Source organism: Triticum dicoccoides, chromosome 7B (assembly GCF_002162155.2).
Source record: "Triticum dicoccoides isolate Atlit2015 ecotype Zavitan chromosome 7B, WEW_v2.0, whole genome shotgun sequence".
NCBI lineage: Eukaryota > Viridiplantae > Streptophyta > Magnoliopsida > Poales > Poaceae > Triticum > Triticum dicoccoides.
Window position 1 is genome coordinate 514,743,130 of NC_041393.1, and position 21,979 is coordinate 514,765,108.

The 21,979-nt window shown below is 42.3% G+C and overlaps 1 long non-coding RNA gene across 1 annotated transcript; it reads right to left on the minus strand.

Moving 5' to 3' along the window:
* Positions 1-20,258: 20,258 nt before the first annotated feature.
* On the minus strand, positions 20,259-21,746 carry LOC119335342. Its single transcript, XR_005161826.1, has 2 exons — positions 21,375-21,746; positions 20,259-21,301 (listed from the first exon to the last, which is right to left on the minus strand). It is a non-coding gene; the product is annotated as an uncharacterized LOC119335342 (long non-coding RNA).
* Positions 21,747-21,979: the final 233 nt, after the last annotated feature.

Genomic DNA, 21,979 nt, shown 5'->3' on the forward strand with positions numbered 1-21,979 from the left:
CCCCCTCCTAATGCTTGCTTCTAGTTTCGCTAGATCTATTGAGTCCGCCTCATGTGTGCTCTCGCGTCCGCGTCCTACCCCCTTTCTTTCTGATGGTTTGGTGGCAGATTAGGTATGGTTCTTGTGCGTGCGGTGGGTGGGTTCCATTCCCCCGTGGTCAGATTTTGTCTATGAGATGCTTGTGTGTGCTATTTTATCCGTTCAGAGATGAGTGGATTCCATTCCCCCGTGGTCAGATTTGTCTATGAGATGCTTATGTGTGCTATTTTATCCGTTCAGAGATTCGTGGATTTCATTTCCCCTTTGGTGATTTGTCTATGAGATGTTTGGTATCTTTCTGATGTGCATATTTTAGCAGGTTGTTCTAGTGTTTGGAGTTGCATTCAAGGTTGTTGTGTTGTCATGGCTTCAAAACCTTCTACAGGTATCTTAATGTAGTTGTATCTTGTATTTTAAATAGCATTATTCTCATATATGTCTGCCCATATCTTCACTTAGTATTCATGTTGGACTGGCATTCTTAATATTTGTGAACTTCTAGTAATGGTTATGTGTATGCTTTTTCATCTTTTTTATGTGCTACTTGCTTGGGTCACATAGTTGAACTTCTGGTTTTAATTATTTGTTTGATTGTAATGAAATTTGGTTGAACTTCTGTTATGCACATTTTGTTTTACTGCTTTGTTATGTATCGTTGAACTTCTGGACATTCATGATATATGTAGTAGCCCCTCTGGTGTAGATTGTTTTTATATTTAGTATGTAATTTTTAGATTGTTTTGTTGTGTTTACTGCTTTGTTAGTTATTGTTGAACTTCAGGGTATTGGACATTGATGTAAATGTAGAAGTCCCTTTTGTGTAGGATTGTGCATTAGAACTCAGCTGCCTTTTCACTTGCATTTTTTGTAGTTGGTGGTGAGTTGAATAGTTCTAAAAAAATGCCTGTGATAAAGATGGAGTTTCAGAGGTTAATACTGATGCTCCAATATCTGATGCGGCTAAATCACCCATTATTCCTTTGACTGTGATTGCTGAGGTTGCTTTGAGTCCTGAGAATTTTTCAAGCCTTGAGGATCTTGCTTCTGCAGCTCTTGCTTCACCTAGTATGTGAAACCCCTTTTCTTTTCATTTTAAAGTTTTGAGCCATGTTTTTTTAGCTTGTTCATGTTGTTTGTTTTTGTTTTTGTTCCTGACTTTTTTTTATTTTTTGCTTCAATTTTTTGTGTTCTTTGCAGATGTGTCCACAGAGGAGGAAGCTGTGAACACCATCAACGATGTTTTATCTGATTTGGGTTTATCAGAAACCCCTGCTGCTGCTGAGGAGGGGGCTCCATCAGTCAAAGGTTGTGATTCTGTTCAGGATCCTTTGTGCTCTCTTCAGATGTCAGAGACGCAGTCGCAGTCTGTTGATGGCACTGAACCTGTCACGCAACCTGAGGATGTGCCTCTTCAGCTTCTCCTGGAGGACCAACGTAAGAGGAAGAAGCAGGAAGATTTTGTCAAGAAGAGGGCGGCCCACCTTGAGAAAGGTTCTGATGTTCCTAGATCTGTTCATGTGGCTGAGCTCACTATTGAGGAAGACGTGCCATGTGGTAGTGATGGCACGGTTGTCCCTGTTAAGAAGAAAATCAAGAAGACTGTTGCGAGGAAGCTAGTAGTTGGTGAAGTTACTCCTCGGAAGAGCCCACGTGTTTCAAGGCCTGCAGAAGTTGTTGAATATGAAGGGTTATGCCTTGGTGGTACGCCCCGTCGTAGTCCTCGTGTGCTTTCCACTGTCACGCCTACACCTTCTCCGATTGGTGCTGGTGCATTTGGTAAGGGGAAGAAATGCGGCGTGAAGCGCAAGGTTCCACTTGCAAAGGTCAACAAGGGTGTGAAGAAGCGTTCTCGTTTTAATCCAGAGGACAAGGATGATGCTAATTTCAATGCTGATGATGAGAACTTAGTCGATGATGCTGCTGCCGCTAATCAGGTATGAATGTCTCATGTTTACTGTTTTTAGAGCATTTGTCGCTATTGTTGTAGTTTTATTGTTTTTAGCACTGCCTTGGCGTACATAGCTGAACTTCTACTCCATCTCCATATAGATGAATAAATTAGCTGACGTTCTTTGCTTTTATGGTATTACTGCCTTTGTGTACATAGTTGGACTTCTGGGTATATACATTCAGAAATTAGCTTAACTTGTTGGTATAGATGTTTGATTACTGCCTTAGTGTATATGGTTGAACTTTTGCTTTTTAAATTTCCAACATTTTTGAAAGCATGTTAACTAGTGTTCATACATGGTTGTACTGCCTATGTTGACATAGTTGGACTTCTAAGATATATGTTTGATTACTGCCTTTGTATACATGGTTGAACTTCTGCTTTGTAAATTTCCAACAATTTGAAAGCATGTTAATTTCTGGTCATACATGGTTGTACTGCCTATGTGACATAGTTGGACTTCTGGTATTGATGTTTGATTACTGCCTTGTTGTACATGGTTGAACTTTTGCTAAGTAAATTTCCAACATTTTGTTAGCATGTTAACTTCTGGTCATACATGGCTGTACTGCCTATTTAGACATAGTTGGACTTCTAAATTGTACTGAGTGTGTAATTTTGTAGGCACTAGTGGAATTTTGGTGTAGCTTGAGTATCTCATTGTGTATCTCAATTTTTTCCAGTATCAGCTTGTGGAGCGGCCTGAGAGGAGGAAGAGAGGATGCAAAGCGCCCGAAGAAGGTGGCCAAGGAGGAGGTGAGGCGAAACATTTTAACAAGACGGTTCGCTGCTCACTAGGAGAGGTGAAGACGTGTGCGAAAATGCTACAGCTTAGGCACAAGACGAGGGTTATGAAGGCTGGTTTTGGTTGTGTGTTTGACCTGAAGGTTGATTCCAACATTTCTCGTCCTTTGATGGGCAACATCTACACGAGGATTGACCCTGCAACCATGATTCTGGACATGGGTGAGGCGAACAAGGTTCTGCGTATTACAAGTGATGCTATTCACCATCTGTTTGGATTCCCTCAAGGTAATCGTACCCCTCCTAGGCCTTCGAGTGATGGGTTTGATGATGCTGTTATGAGGTTGAAGGGCAAGCTTGGGTACGCTAGGAGTGACGACATCAAGACAAAGGATCTGCGGAATATCCTCGCGGATCTTGTGAAGGATGAGACGAAGGATGATCTTGCTCTGCAGGTATTTTACCTGATTGTTTTCATGAAGGTGGTTATCCCTGGAACGTCTACACGAGTGTCCAGGGAGGCAGCAATGGCTGCGAATCTTATGTTTGAGGATATGGCAGATATGGACTACTGCCAGTTGGTTGTTGATGACATTCGAAGTGCTGTTGTTAGGTATCAGCAAGGTACTAGCAGAGGAAAAGCTGTCACACGCTGTGCCATCACGCCGCTTCTTATGTACCTGGACTGCCTTATCATTGGCAAGACGCCTAATGTTGACTTGAGGACGCCTCGCATCAACTACATGGATCAGGCCAAGCTTCTTGAGCTCGCTGCGGCTGACTTGGTCAGGAAAGGTGATGACGACCCAGCCAATTGGGTGTTTGGGAGACTACCTGTGAGTGTTTCTTCTTTTCTGTGTAGTTAGTGCTGCCTTTGTGTGCATGGTTTGAACTTCTGCTATGTACATAGATGACCTTCTGGTTCATATAGATGAGTAAATTAGCTGAACTGCTTGGCTTATATGGTATTACTGCCTTTGTGTACATAGTTGAACTTCTGGATATATTCATATGAAATAAGCTAAACTTTTGTTGTTGCACATGCATGGTTGAACTTCTGCTATGTAAATTTCCAACATTTTTGAAAGCATGTTAACTACTGGTCATACATTGTTGTACTACCTATGTAGACATAGTTGGACTTCTGAAATGTACTGCGTGTGTAGGCATTAGTGAAATTTTTGGTGTAGTTTGTGTATCTTTTTGTTCTGCCTTTTTTTCCTTGTCATTGTCTTTTTTTCAGTATCAGGTTGTGGTACTAACTTGAACTTCTGCTACTGTCTTCTGTATTTCTTCTTCCATGTTCTTTCATTTGTTCTGCGACGTGTTGATTTTTGTTTTCATATATGCAGTGGAAGACACAGGCTGAGATTGTGTTCTTTAGGGTTATCGAACGTCCTGTTCTTACTATGCCTCGTGCCGCCGGCCTAGGTAGTGGAAGTTCTCTGAGATTTGAATTCTCGCGGGATGTTAACACTGGTGCCCCCCCAGTAGATCCAGGAGGTTCTTCTGCCCGTGTGAGTGTTGTAGGTGGCGTTTCTTCCGACAGTTTGTTCGATGCTGCGAATATTTCCCTTTCTATGATTGATGGACTTCTGGAAACTGTTTGTGGAGAGATGGCTCGTGTTCCGACAACGGTTGAGTGTCTTAGTCGCGTGGATGGGATTCTTCCTCCTGGCCACGGTTTTGACGCTGAGTCTTCGAAGGAGCTTTTGTCGATTGAAGCTAAATATCTTGCTGAGCTTCGTGAGAGCACTTCCCACCTCCGGGCTAGTTTTGTGTTGTTCAAGGAAATGCAGGACGCCCGTTGCAAGCCTTTTGAAGATGAGGCGAGTGTTGTTGTAAGAGAGATTCAGATGCAGGATCCCGTTCGTTTGGGTCATGAAGGAGGCCATGTGGAGCGTACTGAAGAGGTTTGTTTATGTTGGCTTTTGATATTTCTTTTGCACTAGTGTTCATTGTTAGCTTTGAGTTATTATTGCTATGCAGTTATAGGGTGACCTTCTTAGTTTATAGGACCTGAACTTCAAGTGCTTCAGCACCTGAACTTCTATGACTTTCATGACTGGCCCTTTTTGTGCCTTTTTTTATCTTATGGTAGTTTGGTTTGTTATCTGCTATGTTTACTGTATTTGGACTTCCATGATGTGTCAGTTGTGATAGCTGACCTTCTCTGATTATATAACATGAACTTCTGCTGATTAGGTATTTGTTTTCTACATGATTATTTTCTAGTCTTTTTTCTTTTTGGTACTAGTGTTTCCTAGGTGGCCTTCTCTGTTTATGGGACCTGAACTTCAAGTGCTTCAGCACCTGAACTTCTATGACTTTTGATGACTGTCTCTTTTTGTCTTCTTTTGTATCTTAACGGTAGTTTGATATCTTGTCTGCTATGTTTACTGTATTTGGACTTCCATGATGTGTCAGTTGTGATAGCTGACCTTCTCTGATTACATAACGTGAACTTTCGCTGATTAGGTATTTGTTTGCTACATGATTATTTTCTAGGCTGTTGATGATGGTGCTGGGGTTAGGGAGGATGTTTTACCTGTGCATGAAGATGATCCTGTGCATGAAGCTGCCCATGTGCATGATCCTTGCCCCTCTAGTGATGTATTAGTTGATGAGGTTCATGGCAGTGAAAATAAGATACCATTTTTTCTTGTCCATTTGTCTTGTTGCCCCTGAGACGGACTTGCTGCCCCTGTGCATGAGGTTTATTCAGCCCTTTGTAATGACTTTTTGTTTCTTTTTTGCAGCAGTAGAATGATGATGTTAGTGTTGCTCCAGAGAAGGCTGCAGACATGTCTGTCTCAGGCACCGGCTGCTCCGACGGGGTGATCCTGACTGAACCTCAGTCGTCCGTTGGCGCTGAGGTTTCTGATGCTGAGCAGGGAAAGACAACTGGAGACATCATTTTGGAGAAAGATCATGTTGAGTCTGCTGTACAAACTGGTGGTAGTGTTGCTGCAAGCCCGAAGAAGTCTCCTGCAGCAGAGCCATCAGTTGATGTTGATGCTGTACAGGCACAACCAAATGTTTTTCTTGTTTTAGATTCTCCGGTTGCTACAGCTGCTGCTAGTGTCCTTCCTGACAACGCTGCATTGTCTACTGGAGACGACGATGAAGATACCGAAAGCGATAGCTATGGAGAGGAGGTTGATCATTCCGGTGCTGCCACTGGTCTAGGCAAGGATCCATGAAGAGAGGAGCATGCTTCTCTCTTCTTTCCCCCTCCCCTCCCCTCTTTGTTGTTTGGTTTTAGTCCATGATATCCCCTGTGAACTGCCTGTGTTGTCAAAGTTGAACTTTTGGTTTTGTTGTTTGTCGTGTGGGTTGTAAAGAATGTTAAGTGAACCTGTTTTTCTATGTGGGTGGAGGTTTGTAATGCATGTGTTGTGATGTCTATGATGCTATGGTTTTATCTTTTCTGATGTAGCAGCTGAGATGTGCTTATGTTTTGAATGTTTGTGCTTGAATGTTGGTCTTAATTGAAACTATCGTGAATCTATGTGCTTTGAGTGTTGCTGTTAATTGCTATTTTCTTTTTGGTGAGCAGATAGCGACCTTGCTGTCGTCCGAAAGAAGGTTGATGACTTTTATTACAGTGTAACTAGGCTTAAGAATGATCGTTCCAAGAGGTGAGTGCAGCTGCAATATTTACATCATCCATGTACCCCCTGTGAACTGCCTGTGGTTTCCTACCTGAACTTCCCAACTCTATGTACCTGAACTTCTTGTTTGTTTACTTCTCTGGTGCTGAACTTCTGGCCTCTGATGTACTGTACTGCCTGTTGTGACATAGCTGAACTTCTGTGCTAACATGTGTTTATGAACTTCCTGAGTTTCCTGATGCTGAACTTCTTTTACTTTCTGCTTGCTTGTTTTAGATCAATGATTATGTTCCAAAACAAGGAGTGTGAAGCTTCTGTTGAAGATGTCGCAATATCTTTTGCTCCTCGCGGAATGCTTCGGTCTAATGTGGCTGAGGTTGCACTCTACTATCTACGTGCGAAGTACCAGGGATCAGACAAACTCATCCTGCCGTATTGGGTTTGTGTAAGTCAACCATACAGTGATTTATTTTCCATTTTTTTCCTTACCATTTTTTAGTTAAAACTTGTTTGTCTCATTTTTTATTTTTTCATATGTTGGTGTTGCCTGCATTATTTTAGGACAAGATTTTCAGAGGTCAATTTGATTCCCCTGTGAGGAAGTACTTCATGGCGAGTGGTCCAGATAGCATGGATGCACATGATTCGGTATGCAATTTCTTGTTCTTTGCCTCTGTATTAGTTTTGCAGTGCGATCTACTGTGTTAATATTTGTTTTATTTTTCTTTTTGTGTCGTTCTGATATTAATTCTCAATTTTTAATGATTCGTGTGTTTATGATGCTTCAGGTTGTTTTCCCTACTTTTGACCCGCCTGAGGTCCCTGCTTCCATGGGTGGTGTCAGTCATTGGGTGTCGGTATTCCTTGACCTGAAGAATTCAAGGTTCCAGCTTCTCGATTCCTACTATGGACCAAAAGATGAATGTGCGGTACGCCTATTTCGGCAGATGACCGACAACATCAAGAGGCTTTGGAAGGATGCCAGCAACGACAGGGAGACACCCTTCAGTCCAGTTAGCATCGACAATTTCCCTCTGGATTGGATTGATGTCCCCCAGCAGCAAAACAAGTATGAGTTCCACTTTTTCTCTTTATCACATATGTTTAACTGTAATTGTACTTAAGTTGCGACGTGTTTAATTCGTTGGCTTTCTTTTTCTGTTCTAACACTATTCTTTTTACTTCGTTTGATGACGGTATCGACTGCGGATTCTTCATGCTTACGAATGTTAATTCGTATCTTGACGGGGTTCTTGCAAATTATTCCCATGAGAATATTGGGGATATCAGGAAGACGTGGCTGTACTCAATCGCTTCTTCTAACCTGTTTGAGACAGACTTCCAATCTCTGTTTGGCTACTACACATGTAAGTATTTTGAAGTTGGACTGCTTACCTGCACTGCATCTTTTATTCTACCTGAACTTCATATTTTTTTTCTCAAACTTGGACTTCTGCTTGAGATCTGGCTGGGCTGCTGGTTTCGGAAGGAGAGGAGCATTTTATTTGTACATGAACTTCATTTCTATGTTTTTTAATTTTGCTTGTGTGTTTGGTTTCAGTAATTTCTGTCCTTCCATTGCTTAAATGGACATGAGCATTTTTTTCTAATTGAACTTCAGAGATGATGCCTTTCTATGGTTTTTGTTAGCTGTAGTTGAATGATTTCGAGTTCATCGGTTTATCTTGAACTGTGCCTATGGTTGTGCCTGAACTTCATTTAGTTTTTTACTGCAACTAATTTTTTTAGGTCAGCTTGAGTAGTAACCATGTCATCTTTATTAGTTGGACTACACATTGTGATGTTCCTGAACTTCAGTTGTATTTTAATTGTGATGTTTTCTCTTCTTTTTTTCTTTGACACTGGATCCGTTGGAGTTGACCGATTACCACTACTCATTCCTCGAGTCATAGGAATACCAGCCTAGTGAGGAACCGATGAGTACAACTCTGATAGAAAATGATAGGCCTCGGACCCTCATTCCTTCCAAGTTGGGGGAGCAGGCTGGTGGTATTCGTGGTACTCCAAAAACCCCTTGCTAAAGGAAGGCTGATGCAGTCGAAGCAGCCGAAGCAGAAGTGATTTCGTCCGATGATGATTTTGAGAAGATTGCTTTCCCGAAGAATGTTAAACGTGCTGTTGGAACTATTGCTGGTAGAGGTGGGAAGAATGTTGTGATGACCAGGAGGAAACCAGCAGTTGAGTCTGGGAATATAACTACCTCCAAGCAAGCATCAAGATTGCCTTTGAAGTGGCGTTCTCCTGTCGCTCCCCTGAAAAAATACAGTTACCCTCATCTATCCGAGGCCCGGAAGTTGAAACAGTATGTGCTGAGTAAAGACAGTCTCGAGAAGTATTCTGGGTGAGTTACCCTCATCTGTCGTTCCCTTGCGTTGGAGTTGTAGTGTCTGAACTTCTGTTGTTGTTTTGTCTGAACTGTCGTTGTTGTAGTATATGAACTTCTGTTTTATGTCTCCTCTTGCCTTTTGAGTTATAGTGACTCCTGTTTTGTTGTTGTATCTGAACTTATAATATATTTTTACCATCCTTTTGTATTCTGCAGGACAAGCTACTGCATGTTTACCATCCCTGGGAATGTGATTGACCTCACAGGAGATTTCCTTTATAGGCTTTTCGGTGAAGGGCAGCAGATGGAAGGAGACATAATGGATTATCTCATAAGTTTGTGGAAGGATAAGTCGGAGAGCTCCGTGATATTCACTAATCCTGACAGGGTTGTACTTAGTCCCTACTTCATACAGGTTTTAGTTCTTTGCACCCCTATCTTTTTTTGCCTTGGTTTTGTTGTAGTGGCATCTGAGAGGTGTTTTAATTGTGTTTTGGTGAATGCACAGTACTGCCTGGAGTATGATTTCTTCTCCGCAATAGTTCCAAAGTTTGATATAAAAAAATCTGGTGGTCTCCTCCCAATGTTTGTTCGCAAGGAAGAAGACCTTCTTAACGCAAAGCTGGTTAGTTTTTCATAACTCTTGCTTTTTTTTAATTTCACGTGCATCTTTTTGCTGAGTTTGTCAATAAGTTTTTGTTCATGCCGTTTCTTCAGTACATATGCTTTGTAGTTTGTGTTCACCGGTCCTTTCATTCTTGGCAGGTTTTATTGATTCTATTCAAGCCAATTGGCACAATGGCGCACTACAGTGTGTACGTGTTGAATAGATATCGTGGGAGCATTGACATCCTTGATTCACTTTCTTACGATAACATGCAAACGTCGCGATCGAGTTTCCACGGGGACTGCCAAAATATCGTGAGTGTTTCTTAGCCTGAACCTCCTTTCACATTCTCTTGTTTGACACGAAGTTTATTATGCCTTTGTGTTGACAAAATATGTTGTTGTCTCTGTTTTGGTAATACTGCTTGAACTGACTATCATTTAGAAGTTGAACTTCTGCTATTTTGTTTAGGTGGATCTCATGCAAGTGTCGCTTTTTTATGTACCTGAACTTAACTAATTTTGGTTAACATGTTTTTGACTTCATCTAATTTTGTTATTTCTGGCAGATGAAGAGATTTGTTGGGTTGCTCAAGGAGGTGTACGGCAAGGCTGCATACAAGGCAAGCAAGCAACCTAACTGGGTGACTATTGCAAAGAGGCTGACTTTCATCGATGTTCCGAAGCAGAAGAGTAATGATTGTGGTTTCTTTGCCGTGAAGTTCAGCACTTCGTATGACGGCGATGAGATTGTTAAAGATTTTGGTGATGTGGAAGTATGTTCTGTCTTTGTTCTTGTCTCATCATCCTTTGATTTTTCTTGTGTGTTTTTGCTGTGACGCTCCTGCTGTGGTTTTAGATACCCGTTACTAAACCATCGTTTTCACCTTTCTTTTTGTTTGCAGGCTGCTGCAGATGACTGGAAGGCTGAGTTCATGCACACTCTGGTTTTTAGCGAGAAGAATGAAGTTATGCGTTCAAAGCTCCCTAAGGAGATCCAGTCCTTTGGCCCGTGAATTCGAAGCACTAGTTTCATTGTAGATTTGATTTCGTACTAATTTTAGGTTTGATAATGATTGGAACAATTCCATAAAGATTTGGTTGTAAGAATGTTTTTAGTGATTTGTGTATCTACTATAGGTGAAGCACTATTACTTATGATATTGTGGACAAATGCATTTGGTGTGAAGAATGATTTGGCTTTTGTGAATTTCAATGTACTGCGTCGTTTTTCAGTATCCATGTGTTGAATGTTTTTGCCCCAATAGATGTACCTGAACTTCTGCCTCGGTTTTGGTTGAACTGCTTGATTTTTTTGTGTTGTTTATTTTTGGGCCCTCAACATATGATCGTAGACTTGAACTTCTGCTTTGAGATGTGGCTGGGCTGCTGGTTTCAGATGGAGAGGATATTATGTGTTGTGTAATGCATTGGTAATTTTTAACCCAACCAATATGTATGCTTTTGTGTAGAATCTACATTTGTTTTTTTGTGTTTTTTCAAGGGCGAATGTATTTCATATGTAAATTTGTACAGAGATATTGTTGACGTTTCTTTATCTTTGTCGGCATTGTACATGAACTTCTGCACGTATCCAAGCATAATTTCACATTTGAACGCGTTGTCTTAGGCTTGCTAACCTTAGTTTATGCGGCGAAACTTTATTTTTTAAGCATATTCTTTTCCTACATCGATTTTACATACCAGAATTTCTTCTGTAAGCTGACATGAACTTCAAAACTGTATGATTATTTGCTGCTTGCTCTTTTATGGAATTCAACACGAGCACTTCCTCTCATAACGTACCAGGACTTCTGCAGTAATCTTACTTGAACTTCATAGTGTATGTTTTTCAATTTAACACTGCTTGCACTTTCATGCAGTACAACACCAGCACATCACTTCCTCTCATAACGTACCAGGACTTCTGTAGTAATATTACTTGAACTTCATAGTGTATGTTTTTCAATTTAGCACTCCTTGCACTTTCATGCAGTACATCACCAGCACATCTCTTCCTCGCATAACATACCAGGACTTCTGCAGTAATATTACTTGAACTCCACATTGCATATTATGAGCGGATGACATAATGTTCTGCACATTGCACATTGACATGACATAAGTTTGCATTGTGTTAATTGACCTATTCTAACTGTTCATGAGCCTTGCGCTCCTCCTAGGCTTTGGTGGTAGAGGTTTTTGCTTGACATGTACCTCTTCCTCTTCATCGTCCTCTTCCTCCTCATCGTCGTCTTCCTCTTCATCATCGCATTCCACTTCCTCTTCCTCTTCGTCTTCCTCTTCTTCGACTGTGTCTTCATCTTCGTCTTCCTCTTCATCTTCCACCACTTTCTTGTTGTTGGCTCTAGGTCCTGCTTTCTGTTTCTTCTATGGCATTTTGCTTGTCTTTTCAGCATCTGCGCACTTCGGGCATGTTCTTGCATTATGTGGTTCATACTCCCTGCATATGCTATAAAGTATGCTGCTTGCTTTCTTTGGGTGTGGTCCCTTCTTTTGTTCCATAAATTTGGGCTTCTGTTTTTGAGATTTGGGTTGCTTGACCTCCTCAGCATCGTTTCTTTCCAAGAGTGTTGGACAGGTGAGCTTGTTGTGTCCTGCAACCTGGTTGCACACACTGCATTTCCTGTGTCCAAGTGGCACTCCGTTCTGATCGAGCACGACGACTCTTCCTGCAGGCGGTGCCTTTATTTGAGCTCCCTTGCCACTTTTCTTTGCTGCAGAAATGTTCTTCCTACCCTTTGTTTCAGAGTACAGCGGTAGTTTCATCATCTCTTGCTGGCGCTGCTCCATTGATTGGTCAACATCCTGCTTGCATTGGTTGGCTTCAGCGGCGGCATTGAGCATTTCAGCTGCATAATAATGAAGGTCATCTTCAATTTCAGCGTCCTCTTCAGCCATCCTTTTGTCAGCATCCGCTTGATTTGCTGAATGTATTGCACCAAGCTCTTCCACAAGCCTCTTGAGAACATAGTAGGCTCTGTCATATTGTTGGTCACATCTCGTCGCTTTCTTGTTGACCATCAAATTCAGCTGCAGCAAGATATCTTGCTTCGATAGCCTTGAGCTACCATACGATGCAGTTGTGTTGTAGTCCCTTGTATCAAAGGTTGGTTGTGATCTTGCAGTCTTTGTGTACCGTTTGAGGATATACTTGTTTGGAAATTTGTCAGGCTTGAGGTAGTCCAGTATGTTCATGATGTGAAGGCAGAACAGGCCTGCATTTTTGTGATGAATGCAGTATACATAGTTTGTGAGCCAGCAATGAGTTTTCATAAATTTTGATATGATACTACTAGTCTAGCTATTTAATGAGCTTGTTTTTTCGCTCACCTGTGTATGTCCAGAGCTTGCATTCACACTCGTATATTTCATTCTCTAGGTCAGCTACAACCAAGAATTCATGCTTTGACCAGAAAAATATTTCTTCATCATCATGGCCAGGCTTGTTGTGGTAGTACACAAGGTACTTAGTGGGCTCTGCTGTACGCTTTGCGCGAAATAGCATGGCCTTTCTCATCCTATTCTTCATCTCGGTGTACATGGCTCTCGTGTACTTGATAGACATGTCTTCCTCGTAGTCGTAAGTTATTTTTGTCACAGGATTGGTCTGCACATGTCAAAAAGTGAGATATTAGTCGAAGCAGAGTCACGGGTTTCATTTTTTTTTTAAATTCAAAGTGCACATGTTGAAGGTAAAACAGAACATGATGGGGGTGTTTTGTACTTGTCATCATACCATGCTGGTCATTGTTTGCTCGTTCTCCTTCTGCATCCGAGTTTGTATGCAAGCATTGACCCGCCTAGCAAACTTGTGTAGGTTCTGGGTCCCCTTGACAAACCCTTTCTTTAGCACGTGGTTCATGCTCTCGCTTCGTTGTGTGGAAGTCATTCTAGCATAGAAAATGTTCTTGTAATATGCTGAAATCCACATCTTCCTATCACTCCAGAGCTGCATCATCATCTGGTCGTTCTCCAGGTTGTACTTGTGCACGAGTTTAGCCCAGGCATCTTCAAACTCCGTTGGCATCAGCGGCCAGTTTAATATAGCTGTGAACTCCTCTTTGAATGTTTTATACTTTTTGTACAGCAACATGAGGTATTCCCTGTACTTCTTCAAGATGTGCCAATGGCATAGCTTGTGGACGGTGTTTGGAAATGATTGTGGCATAGCTTTCGCCATCGATGGGCATTGGTCTGCATGAATTAAAAAAATGAAACTTGATTCTTTTTTTGTACTGATGGTGAACTTATGTTGTGCAAGTACTTGAACTTCACATGCAGCAAAATGACTATCAAAAAATGGCACATGTATTTTTTCTTATGGCAGTGTTCTTGAACTTTTGTGGTACCAGTGCTTGAACATAACAGGTAGCAGTAGGACTACCTAGTAGTGTCACACTCAAATTTTTCTTACAGCAGTGTTCTTGAACTTCTGTGGTACCAGTGCTTGAACTTCACATAAATAACTATATTTTTATGAACATGTTACATGTTTTTTCTTTACATCTTTTTGTCCTTGAACTTCCATGATTCCTGTACTTGAACTTCACATTCATGACTAGTTTTTTTCTAAACATGTGACAGATATTTTTGCTTCCTTCTACTGTTTAGTTGGGCTTATGTGCTAACACTGGTTGAACTGCTTGTTGTATATTATATTCAGATAAAAGCAAATATACCCAATACAGACCCATAGTCTGAAAAAAATGATGAAACTTGAGGAGCTTTTAATTTGAAGTCACCTGTTAGGATGCAAGTTGGGTGCTTGTTGTTCATGCACCGTAGAAATGTATCGAACAACCACTTGAATGACTTTGCATCTTCATCTCTTATGAGGGCAATAGCAAATATCGTTGATTGCAAGTGATGGTTTGTTCCAACAAATACTCCCAGGGGCATATGAAATCTGTTGGTCTTGTAAGTCATGCCGAATGTTACGCAATCGCCGAAGTCTTGATAGGCTCCTCGGCAGCTTGCATTGGACCAGAAAATGTTTTTAATTGACTTGTCCTTGTCCACTTGGATATCATAGAAAAACTCATCATTTATCGCCTTCATGTCTTTGAAGAATGAAACAAGTTTCAATACATCATCCAAATCATCTTTCCTTGCATTCATGGCTTTCCTGCAAATCACATGCAAACATGCATTTGTTTATTTTTTGCTAGCAAAGGGTTGTGAGCTAGGATGCTATTTTACATTGCAGTATGTGGGTGTTTGAGTACTTACTGGTTTAGCAGGTCTCGTCCGGTCATGCTTAGGAAGTAGCTTCCATCTTCATTTTCAGATAGCATGGACATTATTGTTGTGTGCTTGACATCATGGTACTGCAGGAGCTTTACGTACTCCAAAATAGTGGGGTCATAATTCTTGTGTGAGTGCAGAAACACCAGCATGTCATCAGTTTGCATGAGCTGGTGATTATGATTGTACTCAATGTCCACTGCCACGCATGTGCCATCCTCCTGCACATTCACCCTCATTCTTGCATTGCAGCCCGTCCTCTGTGATATTTTGCTTCGCTTCCTGCTGGCCTCTGAAACAAAAGTTGTGTGTATCCCTTGGAAGGCGCAAACAAAATACTTGTGGTTGTCATTTCCACCCGTCTTCCTGATTCCAAAACCAGTGTGTCTGGCGTAACTGTTATAAAATTCCCTCGCTTTCTCTGCATCTTTGAATCGCGTCTTTAGTCTTGGTATTAGATAATCCGGTAGATCTAGCGTCTGCAGAAAAGAAAAAAATCCAAACAGCACCTTAAAATGCAGTTTATGAACTTGTTATCCTAGAGGGAGTAGAAATTTTGCAGATAATACAAGATGTGTATATAAATATTTTTTGTTTCACTTATGTGCGTGTATGATCGCAACTCTGCCGGTGTCGGCTGTTGTCCCTCTGGGATGGAGCATGGTGGAGTAATCATAGCAGGATGCAGCAGTGGATCACCAGGAGGAAGGAGGGCTGAAGATGGCCTCTCTCTTGTTTGCGTCCTTGTTGCTTGAGGTGGTTATGAAGGTATTGCGATCCTGGTCTTGGTTTGCTCTTTTGTTTTGTGAAGCAGTCCATCTACCTTATGCCCCGTACAATTCTGACTTGTAGCAGCAGCAGCAGGATCAAATGATGGTAGTGTGTAGATCACTCTCCTCCGTGTGTGTGTTGCTGTTTGATTTGTCCTGGGATCCGGTTTAGTTGCTTCGCTTTGGCATTGTTGAGGCACACCAGGATAACCTCCAGAGTTACACGCAAGACTTGAGCTGACCCCCTCCTCCATCGGCGTGCTTGGGAGTCTGCTGGTGGATACAAAGAATCCGCGGGGGATTTCCGGCGTCACCCAATTAGGTGGAGGCGCAAACTTGTGCGGATAGGGCTGTGACCCAGCTTCTCGGGAGTATCCATGTGTTTCGGGTGTCGTCCATTTTTGGTCTGGAGAAGGTTGGTAATGTTGTTGGTGCGTTTGAGGTGTGACCCATTGAGAGGGTGGTGCAACGCGTATAGGCTTTGGATTGTGTACTTGCTGCTGGGAACTTCTAAGCTTCTTCATGCGTCTCTCATCTTGCTGGCACAAAAGGAAAAAATGTCTATTAGCACACGTTATATCTGCATATACCTTCGTAACTGAACTTAGCATTATTCGCAGCCTGAACTTTTCATATAAAAGTGGTGAGAGCCATCACACTATGTATTGAGCTGAGCATCTGCCAATGCCATTGTACCTGAACTGAGCACCCTTCACAGAATGAACTTCACATCCTGTTTTTTAATTCTACAATATTAGATTACTTATATGTACCTTAACTGAGCACCCTCCACAACCTGAACTTCTTGTCTTGCAAAGGGGAATTACTGTCTACAGTTAGAAAACCTGAACCTTCATGAGTTTTTTTGAATGGTTGCACTGCTAGTGCATACCAACCTGACCTTCAAGTCATATCACATGCATGTTCTCTTTTTCTTTTTTATTTTTTTAAATGTGAATGTGAATGCAGGCAGATTTTATAGTGTTTGTAGCCTGGTTTGAGGCTCACGTAGTACCTGAACTTCACATGCGTGTAAGCAGGCGGGCATATTAAGCAGGCAGGCATATTTTACAATGTTGTTTTTGTAGCCTGGACTGAGGCTCATACACTACCAGAACTTCACATGGTTGTAAGCAGGCAGAATTTACAAAAAGCTTTTGTAGCCTGGACTGACGGTCACACACCACCTGAATTTCACATAGCTGTAAGCAAATAACAAACCGAAAGGAAGGAAGAAGTTCAACCATACCCTGGCTAGAAGTTCGGCCAACCTTTTTCCAGCAGCTGATAGGCCACCTTGAGTACAATTCGTCGCGGAGGTATGAGAGCAATCCCATGGCAATCCATGTTTTGCAGGGGGCGCGAAGTTCATCTGCACGAAGCAAGAAGGTCAGAGAAGGCAAGATTGAAGAAGAATGCAAGATCGGGAGGAAGTTCATGTACTGTTGCGGCTGAATTTGAGGGCGCAGCAGATGCCGCCTCCGCCGCGGAGTTGCCCTGTTGGCCTCGTCGTTCGCCGTAGCTTGCGTCGGGGCCGTCATCTACTCTACTAATGCGTCGGGCGGTGAAGATGGAAGGAGGATGCGGCTTCCTGAAGTCCATGGCGGCTTCGCCGCGTCTAGGCGACGCGGGCTCCCTCGCGCCGACGTCTGCCATCGCTCGCTCGCCCGCGCCGGTGGCTGGCTAGGAGCTGGAGACGGAGGGGAGGCGGCGGACCCGGCCCGCCAAGAGCTGGGGAAGGAGGGGAGGCGACAGATCCGGCCGGCCAGGAGCTGGGGAAGGAGGGGAGGCGGCGGATCCGGCCAAGATCGGCGGCCAGGAGGGGAGGAGTGGCGAGGAGGGGGCTGGGGCGGCTCGGGATCGAGGGGATCAGGTGGATCATGTCGAGGCGTCTCGGATCCGGTAGGATCCTGTCGGGCGACTCGGGTCGGGCCGGGAAGTTCAGGGAAGTTCGGGAGGGCCTGTCGGGCCCTATATAGGGGCTGCTGTGATCCAAATAACTATTCTAATCCTCGGATTAGAATAGTGTTGTATATATATAAAAACACTATTCTGATCACGAGATCAGAATAATATTCTGACCACAACCTGACATGCCCCGCTAGTAGTACGTTGAACTTCCCTGTGAACTCGGTTGAACTTCCGACAATATTGCCCAAACGGAGCTTGCGATATACCGTTGGAAAGCTATGGACACCAATATCATGACCCAACTTAAATTTTGGGCAAAATATAAGTGGTTTAAGAGCAGTTTTGAAAACCATTTTTTCTTCGCACAAAAAACGTGAATTGTATTTTCGATTGCATTTTTAAACCATTTATCAGAATGAGGCATATAATATGGCATTGGAAAGCTGCTGCAAAACCGCTCCTTCCACATGTTGAAAGTTTTTTCTAATTCCCTATGGTTAAAGAGTAATTTGAAAAAACGTAAAATTTCGTAAACCGAACAGCTAAGTTCGTTTTTTTGATGTCATTTCTAAAAGGCAAATCCAATGGAGGTATATGATATGGCGTTGGACAGCTTATGAAAATGCGCTACATTTTCATCTTAAAAGTTTTTTTTCTAATTTTGAATGGTTTAAGAGTAATTTAGAAAATGGTCCAAGTCCTACCGTGTTCGTATTTTCAAGCTAATTTTTTAACTGTGTGTTTGAATGCAGCAAATGATATGGCGTTGGAAAGATTAAACAAATGCGAAACTTTTTGGTATGTAGTTTCTCCCAATTCTTTACGGTTCTAAGTCAGTTTTGAAAATGGCGAAAAACTTATTTTCGCCGTAATTTCTACAAACTTTATCGGAATTGGGCAATTAATATACCGTTGAAAAGCTACGGAAAATATGAAACTTTTTCATGTTGATGGTTTTCTCTGATTCCTAGCCGTTTTCAAGTAATTCCGAAAACGGCGGGATCATTTGTTCTGCCTCTATCGCGAAACAAATTGTTCGAAAATGCACCACGTGAAGAACCTGAACTTCCCGGTGTGTGTACCTGAACTTCACTCTGTTTTTCTCGTGATTTTTTTGCTTGTAGATTTTCATCCACTGCTCGTAGCTCTCCATCCCACTCACGGGAATTGAGCGGGTGATATACCGATGGAAAGCTGCTGTAAACACGCAACTTTCCCGTGTTAATCATTTTTTCATACTCGCGACGATTTTGAAAGTTTTTCATCTGAAATTCATTTAGCATAGTAGTTGAACTTCCTGTTGTTTTCACGTTGAACTTCTGTGACGTATTTTTTTTATAATTTTCTCATCCATTCGTAAATGTTACACAAATAATATTCCTTCTGTACAAACGTCTCTCACAATAAATTTTTTAACTTTCTCCGACCAAGGACTTGAACTTACACAAATGATATTACCAGCGTTTCGAGGTGAATTAGAAAATGACGAGATCATGATTTATGTGTTCATCGTGAACGGAAATGCACTGCGTGAAGTAGTTGAACTTTTGGAGCATGTCTGTTTGAACTTCACTCTGTTTTTTGACGTGATGTTTTTCACCCGTAATTCTCAAACCACTTACCAACTTCTTGTTATTTAATTTTTGAACTTCTTGGTTTAATCTTTAGTATCGGGGAAAATCCAGATTTTTAAAAAACGGGGAAAATCTTTTAAAAACTTTTTTGTTGTTTTATTATTTTAATTTGAAATTATTAGTTATTCTTGAGCACGAGAATCTAAGATTTTTATCAAATTTGAACTTCTCTGTTATTTTAATTTGAACTTCTTAGTTTATTCTTTAGTAACGAGGAAACTTGAGTTTTTTTAACCTCTTTGTTTTAAAATTTTGAACTTCTTGTTTTTTTAATAATGTGAAAAATCCGAATGTTTTATAGACATCGAACTTCACCATTTTTAAATTTGAACTTCTTAGTTTTATTGGTTAGTAACGGGGAAAATGTTTTTTATATAAAACAATGATACCGCGCCGTTACTTTAATGTGAACTTCTAGTTTTTATAGAATGGGGAAAATCAGTTTTTATACAATCTTTTGAAATGCTCCTCTTTTTAATTTGAACTTCTCTGATATTTTTACAAACGGGGAAAATCCGCTATAAAGATTTTTGAACTACTTTTTTTTAACTTCTCGCTCAAAATTTTTAACTTCCAAATTTGTCTGTATGATATTAAAACTTCATTTTTTTAATGTTGACCTGCTTCGGTTTTTAAATTTGAACTTCTTATAGACTTTTGTCGCGAAATTTTATGCATTTTTTTGCTTTTCGGTGAAACGGGTTAGGCGGTCCCTTTTTTCATTTGATCATTTTTCTTCTGTACGTGGTACACGTGAACTTCAAAATTTTCTCACACATGAACTTCGCGTGCTACTAATTTTTTTTCATGAAACTCCATAGTTTTTATTCTTTGAATTCCATGATTTTTTTGCATATTTTTTGTTTGAACTTGGATGTTCGTTACACCTGAACTTTCGAAATCACACCTTTTTTATACACAATTTTCCGCGGCAGAGAATATGAACTTCGCATCAACCTTTTTTTGTCTTCAAGAATTGCTCGCTTGTTTTTTTTCTGTTAATATTGAACCTCTATGCTCTATTTTTTTCTAACAATTTCATGAAGGAGAAGGAAAGCAGCAACATAATGTCTGTCAGAGAGCAACTAGTTGTGTAAACCAGCCAATACGTGATACATTTTTTACCGTAAAGAACAAAGAACATTTTTTCTATAATGTCTTTCCAATTTGAATGTCACTAAAAATGTTTCTATTTCAATGTATTTTTTAGTGTTTCCATATTGGTTGAACTTGTTGCTTTCTCAAAATTGAACTTCCTAGTTTTTTACTCCATGAACACAAAAAAATGACACTATAAAACCAATATGAAAAACAAACATGAGAAAAAAAGTTTTAAAATTTAGTGTAATGCGCGCGCGTACACACACCACAACACATCCACAACTTTGTTTTTAGCTTTCATGAAATGAAAACAGTTTCATTCTCGAAAGAATAGGCATCAAACTTCCATGAATTACAAAACAAACTTTTTTTGCATCAACTTAGATAAACTACCCTCGTGAGCAACAATACATGAACCTCTGCTGGGACCAGAGCTCGTTTTCTGCAAAGGAACACTGGTGGAGGGCAGAGGGGCCGAGAAGCTTGGCGTCGTCAGCATTTTGTACGGGGAGGTGTGGAAAGATGACCTGCTGCTGCTGGTGGCCGGCGACCGAGCAGCTCGGCAGCCTCTTGGCCGAAGGGGCGCGTGCCAGATCCGTTACTCGGCTGCCTCTATCTTCTCTACTGGATGTGGCCATGCAGCTACAGGTCGTGCCCTCCTCTTGCTGCAGGCCGAGCGCTCCTCTAGCTGCAGGTGCATCACGGGTAGGAAGTACAGACGTACAACAATCAAATAACACAGAAAGAAGCGAGCAACCACAAATTTGTACACACAGCAAAGTACGCAGCATGTTTGGGTGCTAGGTAAAATGCTATTGCACGACACACATCAGCAGCAAGCACACATGTACGTCTATCACAAATGTTCAATTAAAAAACACAGGATGCAGCGGTAGGCAAAACTGAACTCCATAGGTAGGGGCTTCACCGCGGCAGCTGCATGCCTGCATACAGGAGACCCCGTCCGTGAGTTGTTTCCAGACTGATCCGTCGGTGCAAGGGTAGCAGTGGCTGCTCTCGTGGCTGAAGCGGGCGGAGGAGGCTCACCATCTGCCGAATACGTGTTGTCGGACTGCATAGGCTCACCGGTCGAACTTCACACGTTGTGCGGAGCTCCATCTCTCTTCAGCCAAGATGTAGCAAGGGACCACGAGCAGGACCACGCCTCAGGCCAGCTCTGGTGGTCGCCGATGCAAAGGGTGACGCCCCGGGCAAAAAGACGAACTACTTGCACGTGCCCGCCGAACTGCAGCCCACCACGGCTTGTGTGTTCCAGTGAGCAACCCCGTTCGTGGAATGAGAAGAAGCCACCAGAACTACATCCCAGATCTTGAGATACAAGCATGATTGGGGAGGAGTACAGAGGGGATGGGGGATCTCATCGTTTACCTCACCGGAGGGAGTGATAGGGGATGGGGTGGACGATTTTTGGCGCTGTGGTCGAGGAAGCTTCCTCTGTCGCCGGCGGCGCGTGGTGGCGCGTGGTGGCACGACGCGACGGCGACGCGTATTGACGGCGGGGAAAGCTGGTTGCCACGGCGGTGGCGGCGGGATGTTGGGGCCGCGGTGTCTCCGACTGAGGCATGGCGGGCCAGCGGCGGTGTCTCCGGTTGGGGCGGGGGCGGCCACCGCGTCTCCGGTTAGGGGCTTGGTGGCGGTGGCGCCGGCGCCGCCGATTGGGGACGGGGCGGCGAGCGGGAGGTGCGGGAGGTGGTGGGATCGGGATCGGGGGATGTGGGGTGGGCTTTTTCCCTTTTTTTCTATGGCTGCCCAGTTCGGGAGTTCGGGAGTTCGGGAAGCTCTCATGATCAGAATAGGGCTACTCTATATATATCTCTCTATCTCTCTATCTCTCTATCTTTATCTTTACCTCTTTACCTACTAATAAACCAGCTATTGCTTCTGGTCGTCCGTCGTGGTTGTTTTGCAAAACAGCCCCTCAGTTTATAGGAAATCAACCCGCACTCCCTGTTTAAGTGGATCTGAGAAAACGC